This window comes from Tasmannia lanceolata, unplaced genomic scaffold, assembly GCF_043159265.1.
Source record: "Tasmannia lanceolata isolate RefF3 unplaced genomic scaffold, GAP_Taslan_0.1 ptg000012l, whole genome shotgun sequence".
NCBI classification, from domain to species: domain Eukaryota; kingdom Viridiplantae; phylum Streptophyta; class Magnoliopsida; order Canellales; family Winteraceae; genus Tasmannia; species Tasmannia lanceolata.
Window position 1 is genome coordinate 8,060,269 of NW_027518689.1, and position 20,935 is coordinate 8,081,203.

Below are 20,935 nucleotides of genomic sequence, written 5' to 3' on the forward strand. Positions count from 1 at the left end.
GATTGACCGTCGGATCCCTGCGACAATCACAACTCGAATGACCCAATAACATCCAAATGGACTAGGGTTCCGCCTTTTGTATAATTGCACGGACGGATATGATCTGTTAGATCAATGTGGATATTTATTATATCTATATAATGATATATGTATATATATATATATATATATATATATATGTAGACACCCCATTCTGACCGAGCCCTAAAACTCCTGAAATCAAATAAAATCCCGAAGTCGAACAAATTTTAGAAGAACTACCGGATGTAAGTGAGCCCAAATTTTATCAATTCAATTGGTTCATTAATGAGTATGAAGTCTTGGAAAGATTGTTACTGCCCTGAGGAGGATGCCTGCAAATTTTCGAAGAAAGCAGACAAAATTTTGCGGAAAAGACAAGTTGAGTTAGTGTCTTTATCAAAATCTCGTGTGTAGATGTCATTTTCCTTCTTCAAGTTAGAAGGAGGGTCAATTATCCGAGAATTGGTTGCTTAAAGTGCGAAAAAGGGAGGGAAATTAACACACATTTTGTTAGACTACTTATTACCTTGGACCACCCTTAAGTGAAGGAACCATGTTAAATGCATATGAATAGGGGAGTGAATCAGCCTTTTCATGGCCTTTATTGAAATGTCTCCGACCCTCCGCTGCGGAACTCGCCATGAGAGAAGTCCACGAAGGAATATGTGGTGATCACTCGGGCGGGAAGGTATTGGCTCACAAGATCCTTCGTCGAAGTTTTTTCTGGCCAACTCTCCAGCAAGACGCATCTGATTTCATCAGAAAATGCGAACAATGCCAGAAGTTCGCTACCGTACCTCATCTCTCTGCAGTTCCCTACAAACCCATCTCTAATCCAGTCCCGTTTGCTATGTGGGGAATGGATTTGTTAGGGCATTTTCCTAACTCAACCAAAGGACACCGAATGATGTACGTTGCCATTGACTACTTCACCAAATGGGTCGAGGCCAAGGCAGCAGAAGAAGATTACTTCCAAAGAAACGAAAAACTTCTTCTATCATGATATCATTTGTAGGTTCGGTATTTCGCGGGTCCTTGTGACCGACAACGGGACCCAATTTGCGAGCCGACGGTTCAAAGATTTTTTGCGGAAAACTCGGTATCAATCAACAGTTCACCTCAGTCGGTCATCCACAAGCTAATGGACAAGTGGAAGTAACCAATCGAACTCTCTTACAGGGGTTGAAGAAACGCGCAAAAAATGCTCGGGGCTTATGGGCGGACGAATTACCAAATCTCCTCTAGGACTATCGAAGTTCCCCTAGAACCGCAATAGGAGAGTCACCATTCAGTCTCGCCTTTGGGGTAGACGCGGTCATACCCGTCGAGATTGGGGCCCACTCTCCGAGGCTTGAAGCATACAATGAAAGGGCCAATCCCTACCACCCAAGGAGCAGTCTCGACCTCGTCGAAGAAACTAGAGAAAAAGCCCGAGTCAGGATGGCCGCGTATCAACACAGAGTCGCCCGATATTACAACTCTAGGATGAAGGAAAGAGCAATAAAGACATGCAATTTGGTATTACGACGATCCGAAGTCTCCGACCCTCGCAACTTGGGAAAATTGGCTCCCACCTAGGAGGGACCCTACCGTGTATCCCTCACTCTCCAGCCTAGATCATACCAACTGGAAGACTTAGAGGGCAACCCCATTCCCCGCACTTGGCACATTTCGAATATGAAGAAATTTTACCAGTAGGCAAGAATGTAATTCATTTTCATTTCCTTATTTCCAATAAATCTATGTGATTGTTCTTTGTCTTTGTGATATTGTAGACATATAATCATTCTTCCCAAGTAATAAAATCTCCTTTTTGATTCTCCATCTGCAAGAGCGATTACTTCCCAACATCGACAAATCTTCAAACTAAACAAGCTACAAACGAAGGATAAAAGATACGACCCATAAACCGGTGCCCGAAGAGGCCCGGTAGAGAGTCTATCTACTTAAAAGATACGACCCATAAACCGGTGCCCAAAGAGGCCCGGTAGAGAGTCTATCTACTTAAAAGATACGACCCATAAACCGATGCTCAAAGAGGCCCGGTAGAGAGTCTATCTATTACGAAAATATAAAAATAAAATAAAAAATTCCAAAAATAAAATACAGCGCCTTAATTCCAAGAATCTTCACGAAACTATGAAAATTTAACGATCGAATTGTGGATATCACTTTTCCAGTGTTGGTCCCTACCGTTCTTTGCCATATAAAAATCTCTGTTTGGAAGTCCAATATTTTTTTTTTTACTTTCCGTGTAAAACGAAATTTCTAGGCAATTTGGCACAAAGCTATTCGGTATCACCTCTTTTTCAAGGGAGAAGTGCCAACTCATTACTGAAATTGTTTATTTGTTTTGAGGGATTTGCGCAGAAAGCCATTTCTGGCCTGGCTTTTGCCTAGTGATAGAGCAAAATCATGAAATTGCCTGGGAAATCAGTATCACTCGTACAATTTATATAAAGATGAGATGTCTAGTGGTCAGAGAGTTTAAATTGAAAATGACAACCAAACATGCTTTTATATAAAGAAATCTAAGTGGTCAAAGACCAAACAAAGCAATGAGTTGGCTCTTCTCTAAAAAGTAGGAGTTGCAAAATTGCCTACACATTCCCATATTTTTTATGTTTTTATAATTTTTTATTCCACACTCACTATCAAACATTCCTTTCGGAGGACCACCATTGTTAGGCTCTCTCCTAATGGTCACATATTCACCCACATGTAAAAGAAAGCTGAAAGTGCTGATTTTTGGAGTTATGTACCTTATAGATGGGACGTTAATGCGGCATGGGACCTTAAACATGTAGGACGTCAGTCGGTGTCCTTATTTATTTTTTGGGTTGGTACCCCACGAGATCTTATATGGTGTGTACGCCACTTCATAAGATGAGCCACACCGTTCATTTGTTGAGTCACAAAGTAAATAAGTTTTGCCCCAAAAATCATTTCTGTAAGATGATCCTAACCATCTGATCTATAGAGTGACGGCATATCATATGAGCTTTTATATGGTCGAAAAGCCCATATAAACCAGTATTTTTCAAAAAAGTATTGCATGGCTTACACCATAGGATGATCCAAACCGTCCATTTGATGGGCTAGGTTGTCCCCGGAAAGTCATTTCCATAGGATGATCACTCAGATTTTTAAAAGTTTCCATATATGCAGTTCCTCTATAGATTTGGAAATGACCTTTTCTTTTTGGGCACAACCTATTTAAGCTGTGGTACATCAAATAAATAGTTTGGATCATCCAATAAGACCTACAATACTTTTTGGAAAATACCCAGCTTACACCAAATACAATCACATATTATGGAACCTCTATAGATCGGATGGTTATAATCACCAAAGTCGAGTCCAAAATCTCTCAACCCTGAACTGTCTAATTCAACAATATCTGCTAAAATAATCAAATTTCAAATCTATGGACACCAATAGCACAAAAGATAATGACCAAATAATTTAGCAGATATTGTTGCAAAAATAGCAGTTGCAAAAATTGCCTACACATTCCCATTTTTTTTATGTTTCTATAATATTTTATTCCACACCCACTACCAAACATTCCTTTCAGAGGGCCACCATTGTTAGGCTCTCTCCTAACAGTCACATTTTCCCCCACTTGTAAAAGAAAGCTGAAGTGCTGATTTTTTTTTGGAGTTATGTACCTTATTGATGAGACGTTTAATGCGGAATTTGTCCTTAAACATGTAGGACATCAATCGGTTTCCTTATTTATTTTTTGGGTCGGTACGCCACGAGATCTTATATGGTGTGTACGGCCCACTTCATAAGATAATCCAAACCGTACATTTGTTGAGTCGCAAAGTTAATAGGTTTTACCCCAAAAATCATTTCTGTAGGATGATCCTAACCATCTGATATATAGAGGGACGGCATATCATATGAGCTTTTATATGGTCTAAGTCCAAATAAACCAGTATTTTTCAAAAAAGTATTGCAAGGCTTACACCATAGGATGATCCAAACCGTCCATTTGATGGGCTAGAATGTAAATAGGTTGTGCCCCGAAAGTCATTTCCATAGGATGATCACAGCGGTCAGATTTTTAAAAGTTTCCATATATGCAGTTCCTCTATAGATATGGAAATGACTTTTTTGGACACAACCTATTTAAGTTGTGGTACATCAAATAAATAGTTTGGATCATCCTATAAGACCTACAATACTTTTTGGGAAATACCCGGCTTACACCAAATAAAATCTCATATTATGGAAACCTCTATAGATAGGATGGTTACAATCATGGTTTTAAATTTCGACTGAATCCGAAATTTTGGATTTCGGTGGAGACCAAAACCCAAATTTTCCGAAAATTCCATTTTTCGCCATTTAGCAAATTTCAGATTTCGGTTCAAAATTTCAGTAATTTCAGTCCTAAATTTCGATTAAATGCCATTATTTATTTTTTTTTTAAAAAGTGTTACAAAATTTCGGCCAAATTTTGGAATTTCTGTCTGAAATTTCAAAAATTCGGTCCGGAGTTTCAAACCAAATTACAAAATTTCTGACCTAAATTTTGAATTTCGCCGAAATTTTGGTTTTCTGTGGGGTCCGAAACGACTACCGAAACCGAAATTTTAAACCATGGTTACAATCACCCAAGTCGAGTCCAAAATCTCTGAACCCTAAACTGTCTAATTCAACAATATCTGCTTAAATAATCAAATTTCAATGCTATGGAGACCAATAGCACAAGAGATAATGACCAAATAATTTAGGAAAATAATATGAAGATCAAGAGTACGACCTAATTAAAATATGCCATGGTAAAAAATATCTACTTTTTTGATGATTTCCATCTTTAAGTGCGGGGTCACGTAACTTGTGATGTTGTGGCTTGAATCAATTTGTTGGGTCCACTTTTAGGTCTACTCTCGGTTTCCCTAGCATTACTCAATAATTATTGCATCTGATTTCAAGGAGAAAGAGCCTTATAATTTAAGCTTCTCATTCCAAGAAATAACATTAAAGAAATACTTAAAAAGAAGAAAAGAAATGTAACAATGAAACCATAGTTAGAAAGAATCACAAACAATAATGACCTAATACAGGGTCTTAATTCCAAGAATCTTCACCAAACAACTAAAATTACAGTGGGAGCGGTTGAGTCAGATTATGACAACTGTAAAAAACACAACGTATTTGACATTTAGAACTTGGAAAGTTTCCGATTTTAATAACTTTTGCGTGTTGGTCCTCACCGTTCTTAGCCACATAAAAATTATCTGTTTGAATGTCAAGAAAATTTTATTTTCTCCATGAAAAATGAATTTTCCAGCATATGATTTTCTTTTTTCAAAACAGATATATTTCCCTGTTTTCAATGAAAATTGCATGCATGTAATATATTTTTGGGAAGTGTCTGGGCAATTGGGCACAAAGCTATTCGGCATCACCTCTTTTTCAAGGGAGAAGGGCAAACTCATAGCTGAATTTGTCTTTTTCAATTGCATGAGAGAACAGCCACCTCAAATGAATTGAATGAACAAGACAAAATATGCTTAAAAGTGAACCAGTGTGGCTGCTCCCTAATGCAAAAGTGAGCTGCAAAATAGCTTTCCACGAAATTGCCTAGCAAATCCATCATAATTAGTATGAATTGGCCCTTCTCTTCAACAATGGCGGTTGCAAAATTGCTTTTGCGAAATTGCCTAGGCATTCTCATATTCTTATGTTTCTATATTTTTTTCCCAAGCTCCAAACTTCCCTTACATATATATATATATATTTTTTTTAGGTTTGCAACCTGGTTTGAAACCACAAGATTTTATCAGGTGTGTGGGCGTATAGTTCAGCATTTTTCAAAAAGTATTGTACCACCCACTTCATAGAATGATCCAAACCGCTCATTTGTTAGGCCCCAAAAATCATTTCTGTAGGATGATCCTAACATAGGGATTGCACATTATGGAAACCTCTATAGATCGGATGGCTAAGATCATACTATGAAAATCATTTTAGGTGCTTAACCTATTATGTTGTGGCCCAACAAATGAACGTTTTGGATCATCTTATGAAGTGGGCCATACGGTACTTAAAAAGGACAAAAGGAATATAAGGCGGCACACCATATAAAATCTTGAACCAAGAACTTCGTGGTTACCAAACGCTAAGGGTGCGTTTGGATTGATGGAATTGGAATTAAAGAATCGGTGTTTGATTCTATCTCTACAATTCTTGTGTTTGGGTGATCTTACTCGGTGCAAAGGGAATGCCCAACCGGAATTTTAGGTGGAATCTTGGGTGGATTTGGATACCGCCCTAGGTAGGTGGTATTCTAATTCCGAACACAAACCAGGTATTCATAACACACTGTAATAATATAAGTATTGCACAATCAAATCACTAAGTTACAAATGCATCACTACATAGATAGTGATGTTTAGATGTTGATCAAATGTAATAAGATACTTAACCTCTTTGTATGCAATATCATAATGCAATCATAAAATCCAATTGTTGACCACATTTCAAAATTGATTATATAATATGACCATACATTTAGATCCACCACCAATATTTTTTTCCAAAACTCATTAGAGAAGAATTGATTTTTCTAGTCTTTATGGTTTCCTCAAATTTCTCATTTATCTTAAAAAAATCAAGAATAACCTGACATATAGACAAGAAAATTATGAAAGTTACAACATTTAACTATATTAATAATATTTAGACATAACAGTAAATTGCAAGTATAAACTAATAAAGACAATTTAAATTATTGCTTTGTGTAATATGAAATACTTTTAATAAAAAATCCGTCGTTACTCACGAGAAGAAAAAGTATAACTACAAAATCTAACAATAAGGCACGACTGAAAGTATAACTCCTATACAAATTAACTCACTTAAATCCTCCTTTATTTTTGTCTCTTACCATACCTCTCGATGTAATAATCTATTGTAAACTTGCATAAATACAAGTCTTATAAGCCAATAATCACATTTAAAGAATGACTCCATTTAATCTCCACAATTTATGTGTGTTTTTATGGTTATTTGGAATGGCCAACATAGCACAAGCATTGTTAAAGCAACAGAATCTTTGTAACCATATTGAATGGATACTAATATGCAAACGCACTGTGTGCAATCATTGAGTTTATTTTTTCAAAATTTTTTAAACTAGAATATACGAACACTAGACATTTTATTTATTTACTTAGTTTAAAATAATTTTGGGACTCTCGCCGCCTTGATATTTTTGGAACTATCCTGGGCCACATATAAATGAGACACATATAATGACTGTAAGATTGATGATTTAATGGGCCACCTTAAATATAATTTGTAACCATTGATCTTATTATGATTGGATGATTGTCTCTAGGGAAATTTTTTTTCAAAATAAATTTCCTAATATTTTGTAAACTCATTTTCCATGGATTTTTTTTTCAAAATATTTTTTTTCTTATTTTTCAAGAAAACCTACAAACCTACTTTACTCAAGAATTTTATTTTTTATGGAATAGTATTTTTCATAAATTTATTTTCTTTAAATCCAAAAATTTGATCCCAATGGGATTTCCAAGTTGCGATCTAGTCCCCAATTATTTTAAATACCAATTTATTTTATAAATTTTGAGTCGTATGGTGGCAAGAAAATGGCATCCAGAGGGCCGTCGAATATGGTGAAATTGGCGATGGTGAATGAGATAGTGCATGCTTGAGAAGAAGAGAACTACTGAACTGAGATAATTTTGGCTGACAAAAAACAATATGAAATCAAGTAAATACGGAGGCTGGAGGCTTATAAGTGACATTGGTGCCATCTTTAAAAAACAGGAAGCCAAACACACAGAAGTGTCACTGTTACAAAGGGAATTCATTTTGATAACTTCTTTCTAATTGGGCCTTCATTTTGGATTCACTGAAAGGGGCTTAAAAACTTTTATTACTTGCTATTACAAATTCCAAGTAATACCATTCTTTATTGGTCCTAACAACTAAGGCCTTATTGGACTCAAAATTGCATTTAATTTTGAGTCCCATAATTTGAGAAAGAGAGGTAAATACAATTGCAATAGTGATAATCGGTAAGCACCCTTCTTTCCCCAACTCACGAGTGTGGCAAGAGGGTGTTATAGTGCATTTTTTCATTTCATTTCATCTTCGAGCATATATTAAAGCCAACCATATGAGAAACCTCTCTCACCAAAATTATACACGTTAATAAATAACCATATCCCTCCCTTCTTGATAAAACAAATTCAGAGGTGTTCAATAGGTTCATCATCATCATGTGGCATTTCTTGAGATGTTGGCTCTCTCTCATCAAATGTAACATGCATGGATTCTTCTACAACTAGGGTTCTTTATTAAATACTCTATATGCCTTGCTATGTGTAGAATACCCTAAGAATATGCCATCATCCGACTTCTTATCAAATTTATGTAAGGTATCTTTGATATTCAAGATGTAGCATCTACAACTAAACACTCTAAAGTAGCTTATATTTGGTTTCAAGTTTTTCCAAAGCTCATAAGGTGTTTTCTTAGAAATTGGCCTCATATACACCCTATTAATGATATAGCAAGCGGTGCTAACCGCCTCCGCCCAAAAGTATCTAGGGAGATCATTTTCATTTAACATGGTTCTAGCCATTTCTTAGAAGGTTCGGTTCTTTCTTTCTACAACCCCATTTTGTTGAGGTGTCCTAGGTGCCGAAAAGTTGTGTTTGTTGCCATGTTCATTACAATAAGGGTCAAAGTGTATATTTTCAAATTTTGTTCCATGGTCACTCCTAATGTAAGATATGGCAATACCTTTCTCATTTTGTACTTGATTACACAACTTAAGAAAATTTTCATAGGTTTCATCTTTATGTGCTAAAAATATGACCCATGTAAATCGTGAGTAGTCATCCATAACGACAAACACGTACCTCTTTCCACCTAGGCTACTTGTCTTTATTGGTCCAAAAAGATCCATATGAAGTAGTTGCAAGGGGTAAGTGGTTGAGATCATATTTTTAGAGGCAAATGAGCTCTTCAATTGTTTGCCTAATTGACAAGTTCTACAAATGTGATCTTTGGTGTACTTAAACTTAGGCAACCCTCTAACAATGTCTTTTGAGGAGAGGGTTGAAATTAGATCTATTTCGGCATGACCCAACCTCCTATGCCATAACCAAGAATCTTCATTAATGACATTAAGACAAGTTACATTTTGGAGTCTAAGATCATCTAGCCCAATTGTGTAAATGTTATTGTCTCTAGAACCTATGAATTGCACTTTTCCATCTATCTTATTCTTAACAATGCATTTGTCGGGGTTGAAGACTACTTCAAAACCATTGTCACATAATTAACTAATGCTAATAAGATTATGAGATAAGCCATCAACATAAAGTACAACATGTATGGGAGAGGTAGAGTTACCTATGGTGCCTTCTCTTTTAACTTTTCCTTTCTTATCATCTCCAAAGGTAACATCTCCACCATCTTTGAGTGATAGGGATGCAAATTGAGTGAGGTCTCCGGTCATGTGTCTAGAGCATCCACTATCAAGGTACCATATGTTCTTGTTATGGCTTTTAAGGCATACCTACATATGAATAGGCAAGTGAGATCCCTTAGGTACCAAAATCTTCATAATCTTGCTAACTTCATTTATTTTTACTTTAGCGTTCAATTTGATTTTATCTTGTTTAGCATACATGCAAGCAACCTTATAATGTTCTTCTAGACCACAATAAAAACAAGTTTTAGTACCACTAGAAGAAACTTTCACAAATTTATTTTTATAGTTTGACATTGTAGTATCCCATTTATGTTCAAGTCCACTCTTATCATGTGACAATCTTTGAATATTAACAAGCCTATCTAATTTTAGTGAATCATGTTCAAATCTTTCAAAAAGTTTCTTTAACTCATCATACTCATGAGATAGTTTACTATTTTCATGCTTTAGTTTGTTGTTTTCAATAGATAGTTCTTGTCGATTTTTATTTAAAATCTTGATGGTAGCATTTAAATCATGAATTTCAACTTTACATTTTTCATTTTCATCATGTAAAAACTCATGATCTTTCTTTAACCAACCAAATTCTTTTGTCATGCTAGAAAGAGAATTTTCAAGTGATGCATTTTGATCAAGTTCAATTTCAAGTTCATCATGTGCACTTTGCAAGGAATTAAGAACTTCTTTTAAAATAATGACATCATTTAAAGTACATACCTCTTGATTGTCATTTGTTGAAGCCACGAAGCATACATTTTTTGCTATCAAGCAATCTTCTCCATCATTTGGTTCACCTTCACTTCCATTGTCCTCATCCCATGTAATGGTCATTCCTTTCTGGCCTTCTCTTCTCTTGAAACGATTGTTTGAAGTAGGCTCATTGTTGAGTGAACAATCCGGGCGAATGTGTCCAAGTTTCTTGCATTCGTAGCATCAAGGTTGAGATGATTCGTCACCGAGCTGCTCTTCTTTCTTCTTGAATGAAGGATTGACCCTTCTATTTCTCATGCCTCCCATATTCCTTTGCAAGAACTTGATCATTCTTGTTAGGAGGGCTTCTTCATCTTCCATGTCTCCCTTTGCCTCTTCATCATCACCTAAATTGCAAGCAAAAGCAACACCTTTTCCTTTTTCAATTTTATTTTTAATTTCGGGTGCTTTTGTTTTGAAAATCATCTTATGGGTTATCAAGGACCCTATTAGTTCATCTAGGTTTAATGTGTTCATGTCCTTGGCTTCGGTGATTGCGGAGGTTTTGGATTCCCATGATAAAGGTAGGGATCTAAGGATTTTGGTCACTAAATCTCTATTTGAAAATTGCTTTCCAAGTCCCCTTAGTCCATTTACTAGGTTAGTGAATCTAGTATACATGTCGGCAATAGTTTCATCGGGTGTCATTTGAAAAAGTTCATATTGCCTAAATAGATGATTCATTTTAGATTTCTTAACTTGGTTAGTTCCCTCATGGGTAACTTCTAAGGTGTCCCAAATTTCCTTAGCCGAATTCAAGTTTGAAACTCTATTGAATTCTCCGGGCGACAAAGCACAAATTAAAGAATTCATGGCTTTGGCATTGTAGTTTGAGGCTTGTTGTTTGGCTTCGGTCCATTCATTTAGATTTCTAGTGGGCAAGGTATATCCATTATGAATGGCTCTCCATATTTGATAATCTTGGGTTAAAAAGATTTTCATTTTGGTTTTCCAAAATCCATAATTTGTTCCATCAAAATAAGGTGGCCTAGTGTTTGAGTATCCTTCAATTATTTATACCATTTTAAATTCAAGTATTAAACCTAATTTGATTTTTTCTTCTCTTAATTAGATTTTGGTTAGTTCAAATAATATCAAATCAAAAGGAAATGTCAAACCAATCAAAAATGGAACTGCAAGACAAGGAAGGAACACACCGATGTATAGTGGTTCGGGCAAAACCCTACTCCACTATTCTTGAGATCGTCCTCAAGAATTTCCACTATGTGAGACCTCCATGATGCCCGGCTCCGAGGCGATTACACTCCCAAGGGGTATTAAATCAGGATGCCCTTGACACCTTTACACCGACTCTCCTTCGCCGAGTTCTAAGCGTTACTCCCTAGGGTATTAAAAATAGGATGCCCTAGCCACCTTTACAATGAATGGAAAATGAAGATTGCTTGGCTTCTCTTAAAAGCTTGATGCACAATGAAGTCCTTTTGAGTGCTCTCCACAATAGGTTGCAAGTGAAATTCCTAAATCCAAACTTTAATGATTTGCAAGTGCAAGGCAAGTTTGGTGGAGAAGAAAAACAAAGTCTTAAGCTAAAAGGAATTTGCAAGTTCTTTGAATGCTTAAGGATGTTTTTCAAATTGTTCAAGAGAGAAAGATAATCCTCTTGAATGTGTATTTATAGCCCTTAGAAAAGATATGACCGTTTGGGGGTGTGAGTATCAAAAGACACTAAAAATCAAATTTAATTTTAAACCCAACGGCTCTTTCCTGTGCTGTCGCGACGTTCTCGGAGTTCCGAGAGAATAGCCAGAAGATGGAAAATACTACTGGACCATTTCTCGGAGTCCCGAGAGAATGGCCAGAAGTTGGAAAATACTACTGGACCATTTCTCGGAGTTCCGAGCTCGGAGCTCCGAAAAGCCTAAAATAAGCAGATTTTTCTATTTTTGTTGCTATTTGACTTTGGGCTTTTGGAACTCAATTCTTATGAAAATTTGGAATGTTATTAGGGTCCCAACATGTTGGTCCACCACATAACCATTCACTTAACCAATTAATTTTAATACGGGGAGTGGTTAGTTTTGAAAAATACATTTGAAATTTTTTGCCTTGACTTAGAAATCAAAGAGAGAGGATGTACAACAAATCTAAATATGGTTACGCTCCTCTTTGGTCTTGGTCTTCATAGATCTTCTATGGTGTGCTTGCATTGCTTGAGTGTGTTGAGGTGAGCTCCACATTGATTGTTCTTCCAAGGTGAGTTGTCTCATGTGGTCTCTAGCTCATTTGACTCTTGTGTGGTACATCTTCAAGCATGACCAAGTGATGTGATGGTTCCTTTTATGATCACCCTACCTTATCACAACACTTCAAGGCAAATTGAATAGTATTCAAGAACATAATCAATTATGTTTAGAATCATCAAAACAAGATAGGAGAGTAGACCCTTGGGCTTACAATCTCCCCCTTTTTTATGATGACAAACAAAATTGCTTATGAGGTGTGTGTGGAGTGACATAATAGGCAAGTGAATGCAGGAACTCCCCCTCAATATATGCACAGTGATAAACGATAACAAGTAAAAGCATATAGTGCATATAGGCAAGTGAATAGATAAGCAATTTCCAAACTTCTCCCCCTTTTGTCATCGACAAAAAAAGGACGAACTTAATCAAGGTTTAAGCGCATACATGAACAAAGTGATATTCGAGAAGTAGTTCATGTTGATTAGTCATAAAACTCCCCCTTAAACTTTCAAATGAGACAAATTAAGATGTATAGCTAATAGGAGTGAATGATGATTGAGTTAGGTACCCCCCCTAAATCAATGTTTATGGTATAAAATATGTAGCCAAGTAATGCACATATACTTGTTCATGATCGAGATGTTGACATACTTGTCAAATTGTTAGGTATTTTAATTAAGGTGAAGGTACCTCTCCATCTTAGAGAACTAAGAAGGCTAAGAGTACCAATTGAGTGATTTTTAAGATTAATGTTTGACATCTCATTCATGCAGATACTACCAAACAGGGATGATATATATATATATATATATATATATATATATATATATATATATACTATATAGATAAGCTTGTGAAAGGCACAAAGTATTTATCTGGCAATTTCTTTAACTTGATCCGCACTCCAAATGTTCAAGGCACTTCGGATATAACATATTCTATCATCACTAAGGGGTTTTGTAAAGATATCAGCAAATTGTTCCTCAGTGTTGATATATTTTAAGCAAATATCCCCTTTTTGTGAGTGATCTCTAATGAAGTGGTGCATAATCTCAATATGTTTGGTTCTAGAGTGTTGTATGGGGTTCTTTGTCAAGTTTATAGCACTAGTATTGTCACATTGGATGAGAATATTTTCTATTTTAATTCCATAGTCCATCAATGTGCTTTTCATCCATAGGACTTGTGCACAGCAAGCTCCAGCTGCCACATATTCTACTTCTGTTGTGGATAGAGCTACTGAATTTTGTTTCTTGCTAAATCATGAAACAAGTGATTTGCCCAAGAATTGACAAGTCCCACTAGTGCTTTTCCTATCCACTCTACATCCAGCAAAGTCTGCATCTGAATATCCAATGAGAGTGAAGGCAGTAGATCTTTCATACCGTAGTCCCAGACTTTGGGTTCCTCTTAAGTAGTTGAAGATCTTCTTGACTGCAGATATGTGAGACTCCTTTGGATCCGATTGAAATCGAGCACAGAGACAGACAGTAAACATAATATCTGGTCTGCTGGCTGTCAAATAGAGTAGGCTACCTATCATACCCCTATATATATTTTGGTCCACAGATTTGCCAAATTCATAATTTTCTAACTTAGCAGTTGTACTCATGGGAATTTTTGATGTCTTACTGCTATCCATACCATACTTATTTAATAACTCCTTTGTATATTTTTCTTGATTTATAAATATCCCATTTTGGTATTGTTTGATTTGGAGTCCTAAGAAGTAGGTTAACTCACCCATCATGCTCATTTCAAATTCATTTTTTATTAGAGTTGCAAATTCATCACACATGTTTTGATTAGTCGAGCCACAGATGGTGTCATCCACATAAATCTGGACAAGGAGGATATCTTGATTTTCTCTTTTGATAAATAATGTTTTATCCACCTTTCCAATCTCAAAACATTTTTCCACTAGGAAGGTGCAAAGCCTCTCATACCAAGCTCTAGGAGATTGTAAAGCCTTTATCAAGCTTGAAGACACGATTTGGATGTTGGTAGTTTTCAAAACCTGGAGGTTGCTCAACATACACTTCCTCTTGGATATAGCCATTTAGGAAGGCACTTTTGACATCCATTTGATATAGTTTAAATCCTTTATGAGATGCATATGCTAAGAGTATCTTAATAGCTTCCATACGGGTAACAAGAGCAAATGTCTCATCATAGTCTATTCATTCCTCCTGATTGTACCCTCGGGCTACACTTCTAAAAATGTTTACTAGTGCGCTCATCATAGTTTAGTGATGTTTAGATGTTGATCAAATGTAATAAGATACTTAACCTCTTTGTATACAATATCATAATGCAATCATAAAATCCAATTGTTGACCACATTTCAAAATTGATTATATAATATGACCATACATTTAGATCCACCACCAATATTTTTTTCCAAAACTCATTAGAGAAGAATTGATTTTTCTACTCTTTATGGTTTCCTCAAATTTCTCATTTATCTTAAAAAAATCAAGAATAACCTGACATATAGACAAGAAAATTATGAAAGTTACAACATTTAACTATATTAATAATATTTAGACATAACAGTAAATTGTAAGTATAAACTAATAAAGACAATTTAAATTATTCCTTTGTGTAAAATGAAATACTTTTAATAAAAAATCCGTCGTTACTCACGAGAATAAAAAGTATAACTACAAAATCTAACAATAAGGCACGACTAAAAGTATAACTCCTATACAAATTAACTCACTTAAATCCTCCTTTATTGATCTCAGTATGATTGGATGATTGTCTGTCGGGAAAAAAAATTTCAAAATAAAATTCCTAATATTTTGTAAACTCATTTTCCATGGATTTTTTTTCAAAATATTTTTTTCTTATTTTTCAAGAAAACCTACAAACCTACTTTACTCAAGAATTTTATTTTTTATGGAATAGTATTTTTCATAAATTTATTTTCTTTAAATCCAAAAATTTGACCTCAATGGGATTTATCCAAGTTGCGATCTAGTCCCCAATTATTTTATATACCAATTTATTTTATAAATTTTGAGTCGTATGGTGGCAAGAAAATGGCATCCAGAGGGCCGTCGAATATGGTGAAATTGGTGATGGTGAATGAGATAGTGCATGCTTGAGAAGAAGAGAACTACTGAACTGAGATAATTTTGGCTGACAAAAAACAATATGAAATCAAGTAAATACGGAGGCTGGAGGCTTATAAGTGACAATGGTGCCATCTTTAAAAGACAGGAAGCCAAACACACAGAAGTGTCACTGCTACAAAGGGAATTCATTTTGATAACTTCTTTCTAATTGGGCCTCATTTTGGATTCACTGAAAGGGGCCTGAAAACTTTTATTACTTGCTATTACAAATCCCAAGTAATACTATTCTTTATTGGTCCTAACAACTAAGGCCTTATTGGACTCAAAATTGCATTTAATTTTGAGTCTCATAATTTGAGAAAGAGAGGTAAATACAATTACAATAGTGATAATCGGTAAGCACCCTTCTTTCCCCAACTCACGAGTGTGGCAAGAGGGTATTATAGTGCATTTTTTCATTTCATTTCATCTTCAAGCATATATTAAAGCCAACCATATGAGAAACCCCTCTCACCAAAATTATACACCTTAACAAATAACCATATCCCTCCCTTCTAAAAAGGTTTACTAGTGCCCCAACTTAAGTTGTTTCTTTACTTCCTCCCTCACACGAGAACAATATCTAGAAGAAAAGAAATTGAGTTCCCTAATAAAAGTGTCACCCTTGTCGTATGATTGTGCACCATCTTAATGAATGCCCCGAGCCACATCCCCAGCCGATGATGGTGAGAAGATGGATGTGGAAGTCCATCGAGGGAATATGGCCAACTATGACGGACCTTTGGTTTCGGAGCAAGGTCCGTGCGGCACCTGTGTTGTCTCACGACAAGCAAGTAAACCTAGCAAAGTTATATGGATCAAACCTACAAAACAAACACAAAAGGAATGCTAAGTTTTCAAGCACACACAAAACAATAGGGTACACGAGTAGGCAAATGTCAATCTTTATTGATGATTCTTGAACAAGTTACAATAGGACTGCTAAAAAGGTCTACAACTCCTAAGGGTCCCCGATCACCCGTTGACTAGAATGGAATCCCTGGTAGGATATGGACTAGCAATGCACCACTCTATGGCCAACCAAGATGAGTGGTAAGAGGTTTCTTTTGTTTCTATCATTTTTTTTTTTCAATATCTCATTTATATTTTAATATTTGTTCAATAGCAATTTGATACATAGAGAAGCAAACAAATAAATAGTATAACATTTTACCACTATTAATCAGATCTTGACACAAAAAAGTAAGTACAAACTAATAAAGGCAAGCAAAATTGATGCTTGGTGTAGAAGGAAAGAATTTTTACCAAAAAAAAAAAAAACTTTGTTTCTCACAAAGTTAAAAATTATAACAACAAAATTTAACAATAATGTGTGACAAAAACTAGAACTAACTCGTAAACAAATAAACTTACTTAAATTGCCTCCTATCACTGTATCTCATTCTACCTATTAATATAACTCTTAATGTAACGTATATAGTCAAGTGGCATATATAGCTCTCATGACTAATCTCATTGAAAGGATGAGGCAATTTACTCACCACAATTGATGTGTGATTTTTATGGTTATTTGGAGGGGGAAACAACAAAAAGCATTGTTCAAGCGAGAGAATTCGTAATCACATTGAATCCATGGCAATGTGCAAACACATTGTGTGCAAGTGATTAGTTTATTTTGTCAAAATTTTCTCATTTATAATTTATGAGCATCAATCATTTTTTTTTAGTTAGTTTTAGAAAATGATTTTGAGACTCTCATTGTCTTCATATTATGTGATCGATGATTGCATCTATTTTTTTTGGAAATTTGTTCAATGAAAATGAAGGCTGCTAATATAGCAAGTTTTGATAATGATACAAACTCACCTTGCCTTATATTATTTTACTAGTTGTCAAATGTTATTACAATTCCCAAAAAGCAGTCAACAACCAATTAAAAAGGAAAAGACATGGTGATTTTGTGTCATTATGAAAACATGGTTGTGCAAATATTAGTAGCCAAAATGAATTTTCCAATTTGGGAAACTCATTTTCCATGACTTTTTCCCCAAATAATTTTTTTTCTTAATTTTCAAGAGAAACTGCAAACCTACTGTACCCTAGAATTTTATTTTTCATGAAATTTTATTTTCCAAGATCTAAAAACCCTCTATGGGATTTATCCGAACTAAGATCTATTTCCTAAATTGCATATAGACCAATCTAGTTCATAGCGTTTGAGCGGTGCGACCGTAGAGGCCAGAGGCCGGTCGAAGAAGGGTGAAACTGGTGGTGGTGACTGAGACCGAGCATGATTAAGAGGAGCAGAAGTACTGAACTAAGTTTGGTTTAATTTGAAAACATGTTTTAATCAATACATGATGCACTCTGGCATTTTAGAATACATCGAATTGCATTGCAACACTTACAAATGTAATATGAGGACATGTAATCTTCAAGTAAATAAGCCTTCAAACAAGGTATTGATAAAGGGCCAAATGGTCCCCACTCTCTCATGTAGCTGTTTGGTTGGAGGACAACATCAAAGTTCAGGGCTTTCTCTTCCGGTTCCTAAGGTGGTCTCCAGAATTTGTCTCAGGTCTTGAACCTCCTATAGCGGTTGTGTGGATCACTCTTCCCGGTCTCCCTCTTTTCAACTTCAATGAAGACTACCTCTTCTCAGTTGGAAGCCTGGTGGGACGGGTGCTGAAGTTTGACGCTCCGACCATCCGGGTACAAGAACTGAGGTTGCTAGGTGTTGGATTTTGTTCCATTAAATAAGTTTCAAATTTTCTAATTAAAGCTTGAGAATCAATGGTGACTTTTCATATTCATTGAAACTCTAAATTTATGTCTTGGATAAGTTAGTGAGTTAGGCTAATGAATCTATTTAATGAGTCACATTAATAGATTCATGATACATATGACTTTTTGTGAGCAACTCTTCATATTCCATGTACCTTTGGATTACCCATTAATGGTGACTCTTGGATTTGAGTGCTCTCATTAGTGGTGACTCTAAATTTTAGAAGACTCAATGAATGTAAAGATACATGCATGACTCTTAGAATTAATGATTCATGCATGACTCTTGGAATTCTGTGATTCCATTAATAGTCATATTGAATGTGTGTGCCTCTTCCTTTTCCAAGGAGACCTTTGGCTTGCTATTTGAACTCTATAAATAGAGCTCTCATTCTAGCATCCAGGGACATGAAAATGAGACTACTCTAGAGCTTCAAGAGGAATAGAAAGTGTCTGATAGAGATCTTGCCTTATCGGATTGTTAGGCGGTGCATTTCTACAATCTAATTTATGTTGTTCCTGGAAGTGGTTCGGTCATGTGATCCTTGCACCGGAGTTGGGCCGAAAAACACTTTAAGGTGGACGTTCAAGGAGGTACAACAGTATCTCAATCAAGATTGTTTGTAATCCATCCTCCATTCAAGTCAGTATAATTTTATTTTTATGCACTATTTTCTTAGTTATGATCCATTATTTTCAACAGCTTGTTCCAACAATCTTAAAGTGTCATTCGTCGGAAAGAAATGGATACTTCTACTATGGGTTTGAGCAACTTGAAATTGGAAACGTTCGATGAATCTAATTTCAATGCTTGGCGCTGAAAAGTTATTTTTGGGATGCAATTGCTTAAAATATATTATACTGTGACCGACGCCAAACCTATATTTGGTGATGCTGTCGAAGATGCTCAATGGAAGCGTGACAATGACATCTGCAAGAGTTATTTGCTAAATAGCCTTTTCAACTACCTAGCTGATGTCTACACCCAAAAGGAGTCCGCTAAGGAGATTTGGGATGGCTTGGTCTAGCAATACCAAGATGAGGAGAAGCTCTCCAAAACCCACCTCATTGACAAATTTCTTAACATGAAATTTGAAGATGACAAGGCGATTTTATCTCAAGTTAAGGAGTTGGAGAAACTCGTTCAGAAATTGAAGGATGAGAAGATGGAGCTCGACAACGTCTTTGTCGCTGGAGCAATTGTAAATAAGTTGCCTCCATCTTGGATGTCTTTCTCTACCGAAATGCACCGCAAAAAGAAGCAAGTGCCACTTTCTGATTTGAAGCGATTCATCAAGATTGAGGATGAAGTAAGGATTCATTCCAAAAATGAATTGCTTGCCAATCAAAAAGCAACTGCAAACTTGGTTGTTTAGAGTACGGGTGAAAGCCAGAAGAAGAAGAAGCAAACCAAGTTTCAGAAGAAAAAGGCAGTAGACCAGAAGTCTAACCTAAATTTTCAGAAGAAGACTTTCAAGAAGAAGGGAAACTGCTACAACTGTGGAGAACATGGTCACTATGATAGTGACTGCAAGGCACCAAAGAAAGAGTCAGTAGGTGTAGTGGAGAACTTTGTGGCAATGGTGTTGAAGGCAGTGGATCCTTTTAACGTTACGGACTGGTGGCTAGACACGGGTACTACATGTCATGTCTGTGCCAACAAGTCCTTATTCTCCACCTACACTGCACTACAAGAATCAGTGCTATGGCAGACTGATCTTCAGTTGCTGTTCTCGGAGTCAGAAACGTGGTAGTGGAGCTCACATCTGGCAAAACTCTTACACTGAACGATGTGAAACATGTACCTTCAATTGCCAAGAATATGGTATCTGGAAGTATGCTTTGTGATGCTAGAATGTGCCTGGATTTTCAAGGCGATAAGGCTTTGCTATCCTTTAAGAATTTGTACTTTGGCAATGCGTACAAGACTAATGGTATGTTTAATATGAGCGTTGTAACTCATGCTCTTGAATTAATAAATGAAGTTTCTGCTTACTCCTCTGAGTTGTGGCACAATAGGCTAGGTCATGTTAACTACAGAGAGTTGCATGACATGTATAAGCTAGGTCTTCTATCCAACTGTGGGGGTGAGAAACCGGGGAAATGTGAGGTCTGTGCCCAGGCCAAGATCATGAGGAAGCCTTTCCCCAGTATCACGAGGAGTATAGAGGTGTTGGACCTAATCCACTCTGACACATGCGACTTCAAGAGTTTTGTTACAAGAGGTGGCATGAAGTACTTTATCACCTTCATCAACGATTGGACAAGTTTCTGTCATGTCTATCTACTGAAGTCCAAAGATGAGGATTTCAATAAATTTCTCGAGTTTCGAACTCGAGTCCAGAAGCAGTTGGGAAGTTCAGTCAAGAGGCTTAGAAGTGACAGAGGAGGTGAATGCTGCTCTAAAGATGCTGAGGCGTACTTCAAAGAACATGGGATTTTCACTGAAATGGCTGCCCCTTATTCTCCCCAGTCAAATGGGATAACAGAAAGGAAGAACCAGACTTTGACCGAGATGGTGAATTCTATGCTTCTAACGTCTGGACTTGCAACTTATTATTGGGGTGAGGCACTTCTTACGGCAAACTTCATCTTGATTAGAGTTC